This window comes from Sciurus carolinensis, chromosome 2, assembly GCF_902686445.1.
Source record: "Sciurus carolinensis chromosome 2, mSciCar1.2, whole genome shotgun sequence".
Taxonomy (NCBI): Eukaryota; Metazoa; Chordata; class Mammalia; order Rodentia; family Sciuridae; genus Sciurus; species Sciurus carolinensis.
The window spans coordinates 73410982-73424450 of NC_062214.1; the positions used below are offsets into that span (position 1 = coordinate 73410982).

The 13469-nt window shown below is 32.8% G+C and overlaps 1 long non-coding RNA gene across 9 annotated transcripts in view; it reads left to right on the plus strand.

The window, feature by feature from the left end:
* The window catches only part of LOC124977375 (uncharacterized), a 45941-nt gene extending 35222 nt beyond the window's left edge, over window positions 1–10719 (plus strand). For all 9 annotated transcript variants that reach the window (XR_007107169.1, XR_007107168.1, XR_007107171.1 and 6 more), the window contains 2 exons: window positions 7883–7921; window positions 8635–10719. This is a non-coding gene — a long non-coding RNA (uncharacterized LOC124977375). The remainder of the gene's footprint in view (window positions 1–7882; window positions 7922–8634) is intronic.
* The last annotated feature ends 2750 nt before the right edge of the window (window positions 10720–13469 follow it).

Here is a 13469-nt window from a genome sequence, read left to right on the forward strand (position 1 = left end):
TAATTTTATCATTCTTTATGGCTGAGAAATATTCCATTGTATATATATATACCACATTTTCTTTATCCATTCATCAATTGAAGGACATCTAGGTTGGTTCCACAATTTGGCTATTGTGAACTGAGCAGCTATGAACATTGATGTGGCTGTATCTCTGTAATATGCTGATTTTAAGTCCTTTGGGTATAGGCCAAGGAGTGGGATAGCTGGGTCAAATGGTGGTTCCATTTCAAGTTTTCTAAGGAGTCTCCACACTGCTTTCCAAAGTGGCTGCACTAATTTGCAGCCCCTCCAGCAATGTATGAGTGTACCTTTCTCCCCACATTCTCGCCAACACCTGTTGTTGCTTGTATTCTTGATAATCGCCATTCTAATTGGGGTGAGATGGAATCTTAGGGTGGTTTTGATTTGCATTTCTCTTATTACTAGAGATGTTGAACATTTTTCCATATGTTTGTTGATTGCTTGTAGATCTTCTGTGAAGTGTATATTCACTTCCTTAGCCCATTTGTCGATTGGATTATTTGCATTCTTGGTGTAGAGTTTTTTGAGTTCTTTATAGATTCTGGAAATTAGTGCTCTATCTGAAGTATGATTGGCAAAGATTTTCTCCCACTCTGTAGGCTCTTTCTTCGCATTGCTGATAGTTTCCTTTGCTGAGAGAAAGCTTTTTAGTTTGAATCTATCCCAGTTATTGATTCTTGCTTTTATTTCTTGTGCTATGGGAGTCCTGTTGAGGAAGTCTGGTCCTAAGCCGACATGTTAAAGCTCTGGACCTACTTTTTCTTCTATAAGATGCAAGGTCTCTGTTCTGATTCCGAGATCCTTAATCCATTTTGAGTTTAGTTTCATGCATGGTGAGAGATATGGGTTTAGTTTCATTCTGTTGCATATGGATTTCCAATTCTCCCAGCACCATTTGTTGAAGAGGCTATCTTTTCTCCATTGCATATTTTTGGCCCCTTTGTCTAGTATGAGAAAATTGTACTTATTTGGGTTTGTGTCCTCTATTCTGTACCATTGATCCACCTTTCTATTTTGGTACCAATACCATGCCGTTTTTGTTACTATTGCTTTGTAGTAGAGTTGAAGATCTGGTATTGCGATACCCCCTGGTTCACTCTTTCTGCCAAGGATTGCTTTAGCTATTTTGGGTTTTTTATTCTTCCAGATGAATTTCATAATTTCTTGCTCTATTTCTGTAAGGTACATCATTGGGATTTTAATTGGAATTGCATTTAATCTGTATAGCACTTTTGGTAGTATGGCCATTTTGACAATATTAATTCTTCCTATCCAAGAACATGGGAGATCTTTCCATCTTCTAAGGTTTTCTTTAATTTCTTTCTTTAGTGTTCTGTAGTTCTCATTGTAGAGGTCTTTCACCTCTTTTGTGAGATTGATTCCCAAGTATTTTATTTTTTTCGATGCTATTGTGAATGGGGTAGTTTTCCTAATTTCTCTTTCTGAAGATTCATCACTTATGTATAAAAATGCATTAGATTTATGTGCATTGATCTTATATCCCGCTACTTTACTGAATTCACTTATGAGATCTAAAAGTTTTCTGGTGGAATTTCCTGGTTCCTCTAAGCATATAATCATATCATCAGCAAATAGGGATAGTTTGAGTTCTTCTTTTCCTATTCGTATCCCTTAGTAATAACTTTTTATAAAGTAGTTAGTGAGATAGAAGCTGAATTTTGATTCTTTCTGGGTCTATTAACTTCAATGTTGCAGTGTCTTATTCTCATTAGTAATATTTGATTTTTGCTCCAAAAATATTTTTAATATGTCCACTTTTATTGTTATATTTTTAGTTGAATTAATTGTGCCATTACATTTTGCAGAAACATAAAGTCAGTTTTGAAGTAATTCCTTAATATGTTATCTCATTTTAAGTCTTACTTACTGATTCATGTTTACATGATTTTATCACAATTGTTAAATAAATCTTTGTTTATAAAACTTGAAATCGAAGCATGAATTGTAATTATTAGGCATACTGATTTTAAAGGAAAATAATTTGAGAGATGTGGTAAAATATATTAAAATTTTTAACTGTACTAATGCCATTCATCTTCAAAAGTACCTTTTGAAATCTTTGTATTACTTTTGATAATTAGCCATTACTTCTCATTATCTATTTATGTGAACTTATAATTTCATACCTGGCAAAATAAAACAATTAAAACACAGTTTTGAATGGTAAACAGTTTAATTATTCCTCTCTGATTAAAAAAGTCAGTGCTTATTCTTCCAGATAAGTAGAACAATAATATAATTCATAACGAAAGAAAAGTCTAGAAATTTCCTCTAATACAGAAATAATTCTATATTCTAGCAGGTTTAGTGTTACATTTTATTCCATGACCAGAGTACTGTACACCAGTTACTAGGTCTCTTACCTCTATTAGGGCAAATTCAAAACTTCAGTTTAATGTAATAAGAACAAGTTATCTATCAATTTATTTTTGTTGTTGTTTGGATTACCCAAACCTTCCATCATAAACCTCACATAAAGAGCAATGCATCATGTTAGTACAGAGGATGGAAGATGATTGTTATGGGTTTGTTTGTTTTTTGGTGTGTGTGTGTGTGTACTAGGAATTGAACCTAAGGTTTCATACTTGCTCTTCCATTGAGTTTTGCTCCTCACCCCTCTATTAAATGAAGTTGAAGATAAAGTGGGTGAGATACAAATGAAGAAATGATTATGCTTGTGATGCCATTTTCCAGTAACAAATTGTTAATAATTTTGTGAAAACTGGTCCTGATTAAAGGGAAGGAGGGTACTTAATATTATTTTGTGACTTTATGCGAATTCATGATAATTAACACTGAGAAAGGAATGCCAGATTTTCAAATCGTGAGTGAGATGTCTTTGCCTTCATTAATGGAAGTCATTAATTAATATTCTGCAATGAAATTTAGTACCATCTCCTGCCACATTTAGGCTCATTAAATTCTACTAAGCCACATCCCCACCAACCCTTTAAGTTTCTTTTTTTTTTTTTTTGTGGTGCTGGGGGTTGAACCCAAGGCCTTGTGCTTGCGAGGCAAGCACTCTACCAACTGAGCTATCTCCCCAGCCCTCCATATTATTTTTATGTACAGGAAACAGTGTACATTTGAACAAGGTTGGTGCCCAGCTGTAGACTTTTCCTTTTCCTTTGTAGCAATGGGAACTCTGGATTTTGAGTCTTGGATGTTTCCTCTCCAATGAAGTCAGGAATTCATAAGGAAAGAAAAGTCTAGAAATTTCCTCTAATATAGAAATAATTCTATATTCTAGCAGATTTAGTGTTACTTTTTATTCCATGACCAGAGTACTGTACAGCAGTTTCTAGGTCTCTTACTTCCTTAGGAAAAATTCAAAACTTCAGTTTAATGTATATTTACCAACGTAATTGATCTTGGTGGCTTCTTATAGCTTAGACAGTGCTTATGTTTCTTGGGAATTTATCTCTACAAAGACCTTGGTGGTCCAGGTCCTTCTGACAATGTTCCAATATGTCTTTTCCCTTGATGTTGCAGTAATATACCCCTATCTTATGTCACAGGACAGGAGGCAGGAAGACAACCAGATTAATGGAATTCATACCAGGTACAGTAATAAGCAACTGTTTCCACCTAGCAACAGTGGCCAAAGGACAAGTGGTCTTTTCGTTGGAACAGTTTGTTGGGACAGTCCCTTTGCCTGCTGCTTCCTTTTCACAGGGCCAACTGCCTCTGCTTCTCTTCCATTTTCTTGGATCTGTATTTGTGAACCACAATAAGAAGTTAGAGTAGTTGTTTGGCATTCCAAGTTGTGAGTGACTATAGTCACCGTAGGCACCTTTGCTGGTATAACCTGATGTAATAGGGCTGTTTGACGAGAGTAAGTTTCATTTGGCACTCTATTCCCTGACAACTGCCAGAACTCTTGAGTCTTTTCTCAGATCAGATAAACCACTTTCTTGGCCTCATTCACAGTGGCAAAATCCATAGCCATTGTCTTCTCTTTGATCTTGGGCTGCTGGGGGTGAAGGAACATGAAAATGACTTTCTGATATGTTAACAGTAGAGAACTAAGAATACAGAGGCATTTTCACACTTTGTTGTTACTCTTTTTTTAGATGAGTTATAACAATATAATTTCTATACTTATGTTTTTCCTTCTATCCCTTTCACTCAACCTTATTTGTCCTGTAATCCTTAGTGATCCCATGATCATTAAATTACCCTCCACTTTTGGCAGTACTGGGAATAGAACCCAGTGATGCTCTTCCTTTTATCTATGCCCCCAGCCATTTTTATTATTCATTTTGCAGTAGGGTCTTGCTAGGTTGCCAAGGCTGACTTCAGTTTGCGATTCTCCTGCATAGGAGTAGTGTAGTACTCCTCACTGGAATTAGAGACATTTGCCACCATGTCCTATTACTTTAATTTTCAAACAAGGTCTCACTAAATTACCATTAAATTGCCTCAACTTTCCATGTAGCTGGGACTACAGGCCTGCACATCTGTGCCCAGCTAAATCCTCATTTTTTTATATGAGGGTGAGGCATAAATATATAAATATTATTAATAAAGTTAACTATAACCTAAGGTTCTAACGAAGGGCTTATTTTCTATTTTAAAATATTTGATTTATAGAAATGTGTTCATGTTCCATAATATTTTTTTTCAGAATTATTCTAAAGTTTTCCAGGGATTTTTATAGATCATGGCAGTGACTCATGTGTTCTCACAAAAACAGTAGTATTTCTTATTGGTTCCATCACAATGTGTGGTTTATTATAGCAATAGGAGGTTGTGGAAAGGAAAGTCAGATAGTTGGTCTATAAATCAATCACATGGACATCCTAAAGTATAGGGAGTTTGGAAAATTTATCTTCCCATGTTTGTGACAGGGAACTATAAAGAATATATTGTTAATAATAATTATTTCAAAATAAATTTCAAATGTCATAAATATTAAAATAGTAGGTAAATGAGGCAATGAATATTAATTAGCTTAGATTAGACATACCACATTGTATACATGTCAAAACTTAATCATATACCCCATAAATATTTATAATTAATGATTTTCTTTTATTTATTTCTTTTTACTGGTATCTCCTTGTCAGGTCATTTGTGGTAATCTGCACTTCAGGTCTCAGTGTACCTACTCTTGGCTCAGAGGAATGTGATATTAAAGGAAAGTAATCTGCATCTTACTTCCTAATGTATGGTCATGGAGGAGAATCAGGGGAACCATAATAAATGCCAGACATTAAAGTTTTGAAAGGTATCAAATAACAACTGGGAATTTTGTATTACCCTGAGGGCCCAAGCAGTTTATTAGGCCTTGTAAGACGCTTACTTCTTTTTAATTCATGGCTCTGCCTTTTGTCCTCTGAGACATTTTTCAATTCATCTTATCTTTCTTAATTATTTTAATACAGGCTATTTACAATCTATTTATCTTCCAGGGGAACCACTGAATTTTGTGTGTTCATAGAGTTGAGCCTGAAAGATCCTTTTATCTTAAACTCAGACTTTTAGTTTCTTTGGCAGTACAACTTAATCATAAATGTATAGCAGATAGCCAGGTATATAATATGTTCATGTAACTGTATTTGCCTAATGTGTGTAATGTCCTGGGTTTGATCCCTTACAAAGCAAAGCAAAGCAAACAAACAGAATGTGCAATATGTGTCATGCACACAAATCTTCATAAGCTCATATGCAATTCTGGAGTCTGTTATCTGTGGTGAATATAGAACCATGTGTTGAGGTAAAGTTGCCAGAAAAGGAGACTGTATCAGAATAATGGGATATAGTATGGAGTGGAGATGCCTTTGAGAGCCATTGGAATAGACGCACAAGAATCTTTTAATGAGTGAAATGTAAAAGTTTTTCATGTTGAGTCTGTCAGAGTTTGAAGTTCCTGTAACTATAGACAGAAATTGGCATGCAAGAATACAAGATGAATGTATATAAGAAAGAAAGTGGTGGTTTTGAGCTTCATTGCAGGAGTGGACAAATAAAAGAATGGGTTGGTGCAAGGAATAATGGAAAACTGGTAGTGAAATTTTCCCTTTATTATGTATTTATGTATATTAGTTGAAGAAGGGATATAAGATTGGATATTTAGAATGAAGGTTGAAAAGATGAATGTTGAACTATTTAATGGAATTTAGGATATAATAATGGATTCATAGAATGTTGTGTGGATGGCATTTGGTAAGGATGGATAAAAACATAGTATGTGGATGCATAAAGGAATAAAGAAATTTGAGAAATTTTTCGAATGTGTTTATGTACGCATTAGTGTAGTCTTTATTAAATGAAGATTATTATAATATTAATAAAGTTAACTATAACCTAAGGTTAAATGCCTAGATATTAGAATTGCATTGGATTCAAAATTGAATATTGTATGGATGAATCAAGTACAGATATGTGGATCTTTATGTTGATGAATAAAAGTATGACTCATCACAATAATGGATAAATATGAAGATCCTTACATAGATTGGTTGTATGATTATGATTGCTGTATGGTTGGTGCTTTATAGTGGTTTGATAGATACAATGATGCACAAATAGGTTCACTCAAAAAGAAGGTATAGGAATTCAATCAGTATAAGAATAGCCTGATAAAATAAGTCACATGTATAGTAGAAGTAAAGATGGTCAGTTGAAGGATGAGGTGTTTTGTCATGGGCTAATTCATTATTAATAAATGAAATCAGGAGAGTTTTGTGCTTGCATAATCAAAGCATTGTGCTGGTATAAACAGGTAAAAGTAGGGGACTGGGATTGTGACTCAGTGGTAGAGCGTTTGCCTGGCTCATATGAGGCACTGTGTTCAATCCTCAGCATCACATAAGAATAAATAAATAAAATAAAGGCATTGTGTCTGTCTACAACTAAAAAAAAAAAAGCTAAAAAAAAACTACTGTAGGGAGTTCACCAAGTAGTTTTCTCTAGACAAAATTATTCCTTTTTATTTTAATATTTTGGGGAGGTTGATGAATATACCAACTTCATCTTCTGTTTATTTGTACATCAGCTTCACCTTCTGTATGTATGTTTTTCATGGTATGTTACAAATTTTCCATATTTTCTAGTTTTTATTGAAGTGTTACCAGATAAATTTTTTTAGATGCTTGACTGCCTAACATTTTCATATTGGTTCAAATCATTGTACTTTATTTTTGGTTTGTTTTTATGGAATTTATTCTTAAAAGGTGCTGACAAAATCAGTAACTATGGTGTATTCTTTATTTTTCTGCCCATATTGATATTAAATCGATTTGTTATATAATGTATTAAAATGAAATGGATCCACATACATTTTATAAAAAGATACTAGATTGTCAGATTGGAGTGATTATCTGTTGCAGTAGAGGAGATGAGGTTCATAAATTCAATGCAGTTTTTATATTTATATCATGATATACTTATCTACTCTCACCATAAAATGTCAAATTATCTTAACAGAGTATAAGTTCATTTTGTGTGTGCAGGCAGAAAGTTTTTAATTTATCTTAAAGACAGTAAATATTTTGAAATATTTCAATAGTGGATAGGTAGAAGTAAACAAGGAAGTCAGACCCTTCAAGGAAAAAGGGGATATAAAAAGATGTCAGATAAATGGCAATAGGTATTAGCATCTGCTGCAAGTAATATTGGTTGTAATGACAGGAGTGGGTTGAAGTTCAGTTTCAGCTGCATGACTTAGGATATTGCTACTAGTATTAACAGATAGGTAAATTGAGCATACAGAAGTCAGGAATATTCCCATATTGGGATGGTGAAAGTAGGTTTTTAAACAGTATTTCATTTGATAGGTGAATGAAGACTATTTAAATAATTTCAAACATTACTATTTTTTTTCTTTTATAAGCCTCTTCCACAGACAAGGACCCAAGAGAGCTTCCTTAAGGTAAGAGCAATAATGCCTGTATTCCAATTTTTAGTTTATTAGTTTTCATTATGTTGATTATAGATTATAGATTAGATTTTTGTTCATTGAATTTTTCTTTTGCATCAAATCTGCATTGTGACCTATGCTATTATTTTAGGATATATTTTAATGTAGGATTTAATTATCTTTTATTATTAGAGTACATTTAATGAAATAGACAATTGAAATACAAAGGGCTCTCTGACCTTTATTACCACCAGAAGTTGCATGAGAAGCACACAGGAAAGGAAAGGGAATAGATAACTGAATGTTTTGACAATGAATTTTGGTTTTGAGTAGAATCTCCATGAAATACTATGGAATATATAATATGTTGTTATTTCTTTGTACAGTGTCTTTTTAAAGCCCTGAATGGTATATACATTAATTAAGAAGCTACACAGGAAATGCTGGTTTAAAGAATGAATAGGAGTTTAGATGTCATAAAAATAATTAGGGATACAAAATGGGTACTCAGATCACAACAAATGGACAGAGGAAGTTAAGCACCATTTCATAATTTTTATCAATTAAGTTTTTTGTTGCTTGGAGATTACTTAGCATTAGGATTTGTGGGAGTTGTTTTCCATGGAATGGGAGTAAGTACTTGGAGATGATACCAACCTGTCATGAGGCATGGTTGTGTGATAACTTGTTATTTCCGTTTGCAATCTCCTCTTCTGTATTCTTAGGTGGTGACTGTGTGGACGAGTACAACATATATACTTCTGCAGTGGTTCCATCCACACCATCACCCAAATACTGCCATTATTTCTTCTTTGTTGGATCTTACTGCATCTTTATATCTCACAACTTTGATAGAAGTATGCACAGGAATAGAAGTGACCTGCTTTTTGCAAAGTAATTTCCTGGAATATTAAGTAATTCTCTCTGCTCTCAGTGTATTTGTGGTTCCCTCTAATGTTGTATATTATTCATTGTGTTTTTATTCATATTTTACTTTAGAAGATACATTTGTGTGTGGGAAGTATAATTTAGGCAACAGCATGGTTGCCCCGCATAGTAGCTTGATTTTCTCACTACCTGAGTGCCTTGTCTGAACCAGTTTTGTTTTCATTGGTAAGATATATTCTTCCTCATTTGAATCACAAGTCCACAGTTAGGCATATCCTAAAAAAAATCTTTAAACACTTGTATTATCTGAACTAAGCCCTCTAGTTACCTTTTTTTGTTAAACCTACTAGGTCTCACTCTGGGTCAGGATTTGTGACTGATTGTAGTTCACCCCTTCTCCAGTGTTCAGATCTAAGATGTGGATGCCAAAAAACTGGCTATGTGAGGGAATACTAGATTCCTGAACTGATATTTTGAACCATGTTGTAATGCTATCTTGTAGAATATGTGGTTCCATCATTTTCCTGGTATCACTAATATTCTCTTCTTTGGGTTGGAGTAAAAAGTTCAGTGTCCTAATTTTCATTTGTATTCTGCTTCATCTAAGGGAGGCTGATGTAAAATATGAATTATTTGAAATGTTAATATCTGCTTCTGGAACATAAATGGGAGCTACTGACTGCATTGCTCCACCTGTCTTAATAAATAGGTATATACAAAGAGTTATCCAATAATATTCTGTCAGTATGCCAGTGTTAGCAGTAAAAACCATTGCGAGAATTTTAAGACTTTGATAATTACTTTCTTTCATAGTCTATTAAATATTTCAACAGAAGATTTAATAGGTTAAAAATGTCTTCAATATGTACTGTCATCTGTGTCACCATTCTTATTATATTATTCTGTTCTTTTAGTTTTATTATGAGGTTTGACTTGTATTCTTTTACAATATTCATTTATTTTACATGTGAAGTTTCTTTTATATTTCCAAAGCTAAATTAATCTATCTGAAATTATTTTCCAAATTCAGAATGATCTCCTTAGTAGAAGATCAGTGTTCTAATCACACAGCTTCATGTTACATGAATCAAAGGATATACCCAATCAAAAAAAAATACTCAACAATATGGTATTTTTAGCCTGTGTTAGGGGTCAGCAAACATTGTCTGTAAGAGAACAGAATTAATAAATCATACAGTTAGTTGTAAATATGAAACTCTGCCACTAATGTGAAAGCAGCTGTGACTGATTCAAATGTGTGTTAGTATGTTCTAATAAAATGTATTCACAAAGAATAGGTGGTGGGCCAGATTTGGACCACAGGGTTTCATTTGCTGACCCCTGACCAAAAACATACGTTTAATTTTATTGTTGAGAAAATACAGAAACCTGAAGGGAAAGAATATCATGTCTTTACTTGTCAGTTTTCAGAAACCTCTACTTTATGAAATGTAAGTTTAAAAAATGAAGGAAGTATATATTTTATGTTTTTATTAGAGGGTCATTATAGTTATATGTAATATTGGGAGTCATTTTTACATCATCATGCATGCATGGGATATGGCTCTACTTCAGATATAAAGCTAAGTTGAGTGTTATCTATTTTTCTTAGCCTCCTTTGCCCTTAAACTGTAGTACATTGAAATGTGGCCACCAAGACTTAATGTCATTCAGTAATATATAGCAGAATGAGATGATCATCTTTCTTTCATCTTACATCTTTATTTCCTAGTTTTACAAGAGTTGACCATTTGTGGCATATAAAGTGGTCTATGACTTTTCCAAGCTTTTGTAAGCTTACATGTAATTTATTTTCAATTTATTTACAAATGTGTGATCATTATGGCAAGATGTTATTTTGTAACTTTCTGTTTCTTCTATCATGGACATGTTTCTAAATCAATAAACAGTTTACCTACAGACCTTTTATTGGATGTAAAGTACATAGGACAATGGATTTATCTATTTCATTATTTTGAGAAATACAGGTTAACATTCTTAAATTTTGTTTTTGCTACTACATACAATGCAGTAGTATACATAAATAATATATATTCTAATGCATCTGACTCCCAATTTTATAGAATATATTTCTAGGTGTGGCATTGTTGGATCATCAATTATGTGTGCTTTCAGTTTTAGTTGATATTGTGAAATTGCCCTCAAATGCTTTTTTGGGCCACCACAGACCAGTGTGTAATATGAGTGGTAATTTTCGTAGAAACTTGTGTTTGATGGGTATTAACAGCCTTTAAATTTTTAGCCAATCTAATAGGTGAAATGGTATTTTTAAAACAAACCTAATTTAAATGGTGGCCATGGATTTAAAAACTTATATATATTGGTGTTTTATAATAAAAACAGTACTCTACTTGTCCTCCAATCCCAAGAAATACCCTGGTTTTCAGAACTAGAAACCATTAAACTTTTCCATATTTAGCACTTCTTGGCGGTTCATAAACTTCATCAGTATACCTTATATCACTGTTTATTTTAACTTTTTATTTTGTAAATAATCTTAGATTTAATGTTGAAAGAATCATATAGAGAAACTTCATATTCTTCCTCTAGATTGACATTTTTTTCTGCATTGTTTTCCCTCCTCTTTCTCCTATCTCCATCCTTCCCTTTCTGCTTACTTCCTCTCTCCCCTCTTCCTATGTGTGTGTATTCATAGTGTTATTATTTTTTAAATTAAATATTAGTTGCAGACATTATGTTCCTTTCATTCTGAACTCAGGATTTTCTAAGAGCATAGGTAACCTCTTATATTAACTTTTTCCATCATAATATACATTCTGTATTATTTTACCAGATATTTTTGTCATTACTTCACAGTTATTTCCATTATCCCAGATTCATAAAAAAATCCTATATGATATTCATATGCTTTCTCTTTAGTCTTCTTTAGTTAAACATTTCCTAATTCTTTCATCATCTATTATGTTATTTTTCTTGTAAAACAATGACTTATAGGTTTTAAGAATATTTTTTCAAATTTGAAAGTTTGTTTCCTCAAGAAAAGTCTTAGGTTATACATTTTTGCAAGAACATTTTGGGATTTCCTCATTGCAAGTGAAAACTGCCACTTTTTCCCATTATTGGTGATGTTAACTTTAATCATTTGATTTAATTGACGGCTCTAGGCTTCTCCATCTTTAAATTTATTCTTTTGTAATAGATATTCTGTCAGAAGATACTTGAAACTACCTAAATACTCTGTAGCATCAAACTTTTAAACTGTAACTTTAGTACTCTGAACTTTTTTCATGAATTAGTGAATTTTTATTGTTTCATTTTGTATTCTACCTTAAGGAAGAGTTTGTATCTCCTGACTTATCAGAAATATTCAATAGTGTTTTTAATTTAAAGAAAGGTTAATGAAAGACATAAGGGAGTGATAACGTAGCACAAGTGCCATGGATTTCATTTAGAGTCAAGTGAATTTATGTCAAAACTTAGGTATGGAATGTGAGTGATATGCAGAATTCTAGAGTTGAATGATAACATGTTTGCATGGTAGAGGGGAAGAGCAGGTTCTTCGAAATAAATTTCAGACAGAGGGTGCAAGACATCTTCATTATTGGTAGGGTATTCAGTAATTTTCTGGAACATATTCTGGAATACACTAGAATCCATGGTAGTAGCATGTAGATTCAGATTCTATATCACTATTCTGTATAGATGATAAATCAATTGTGCTCCTTCTGTTTTTGTTTGTTGTCACTTTAAATTTCTTCCTCTTTAGAACATAGTGATAGTGAAGGGACTATATCCAGGTACTATCTAAAGATAAACCCTTACCTTTCGGAGCCTTTTTCATATGTCACTTTAAATGTTCCTCTTATGCTCTGTGATCGTGATGGCTATGTTGGTTAAAACCTATACATTCCCAAACTTTGTTCTGTGTTCTCTATATCTACAGCACTAGTCCACTAAAAATTAAAGGTTTCTGGAATTAAGATATTCTTTATTTTGAACAGTGAGTTAGTTGGATTGATATAGTTGTCTCAATCATTCTTGTTATGTGTTTCAAAATCTGTTTCATTTTTGGTTAATTATAGGTTACCTAGTATTAATGGAATGCCATATCATTTTATAATTTGTGAATTCATGTGATGGACTTACAGAGGCATGAACACGACCTAAGACTTTGATTGAATGTGATGATTCAGAGTTCCCTGCTTTCTGTATCTATTTTGTACTTCTTTAATGGTATGATGTGGCAGAGGCTTTGTAAATATAATGCATTTAGTGTTTGAAGGAGAAAATGGAAATAAGGTCAGAATTACTGATGGTAAACAAATGAGTGAATGTACAAAAATAGACAAATTAGTAGTAAGGGAATGTGTCATCTAGGGAATGAAAAACAAATGAAAAATTCAGCAAGGAACTTAGGGAGTTTTTTACTATTTTATAAAAGCTTTACTTTTACTATAATATAAAAATGAATTCTTGAAAGTTTAATACCTGACAAAAACAATTCCTCTTATATAGCCATACTGGGGAATTTTTTTTTATTATTTTATTTACTTTTTAACTTTTCACAGACTACATTTTAATTCATTGTATACAATGGGGTACATCATTTCATTTCCATGGTTATACACGATGTAGATTCATACCATTTGTGTAATCATACGTGTACAGAGGGTAATGATATCTGTCTCAT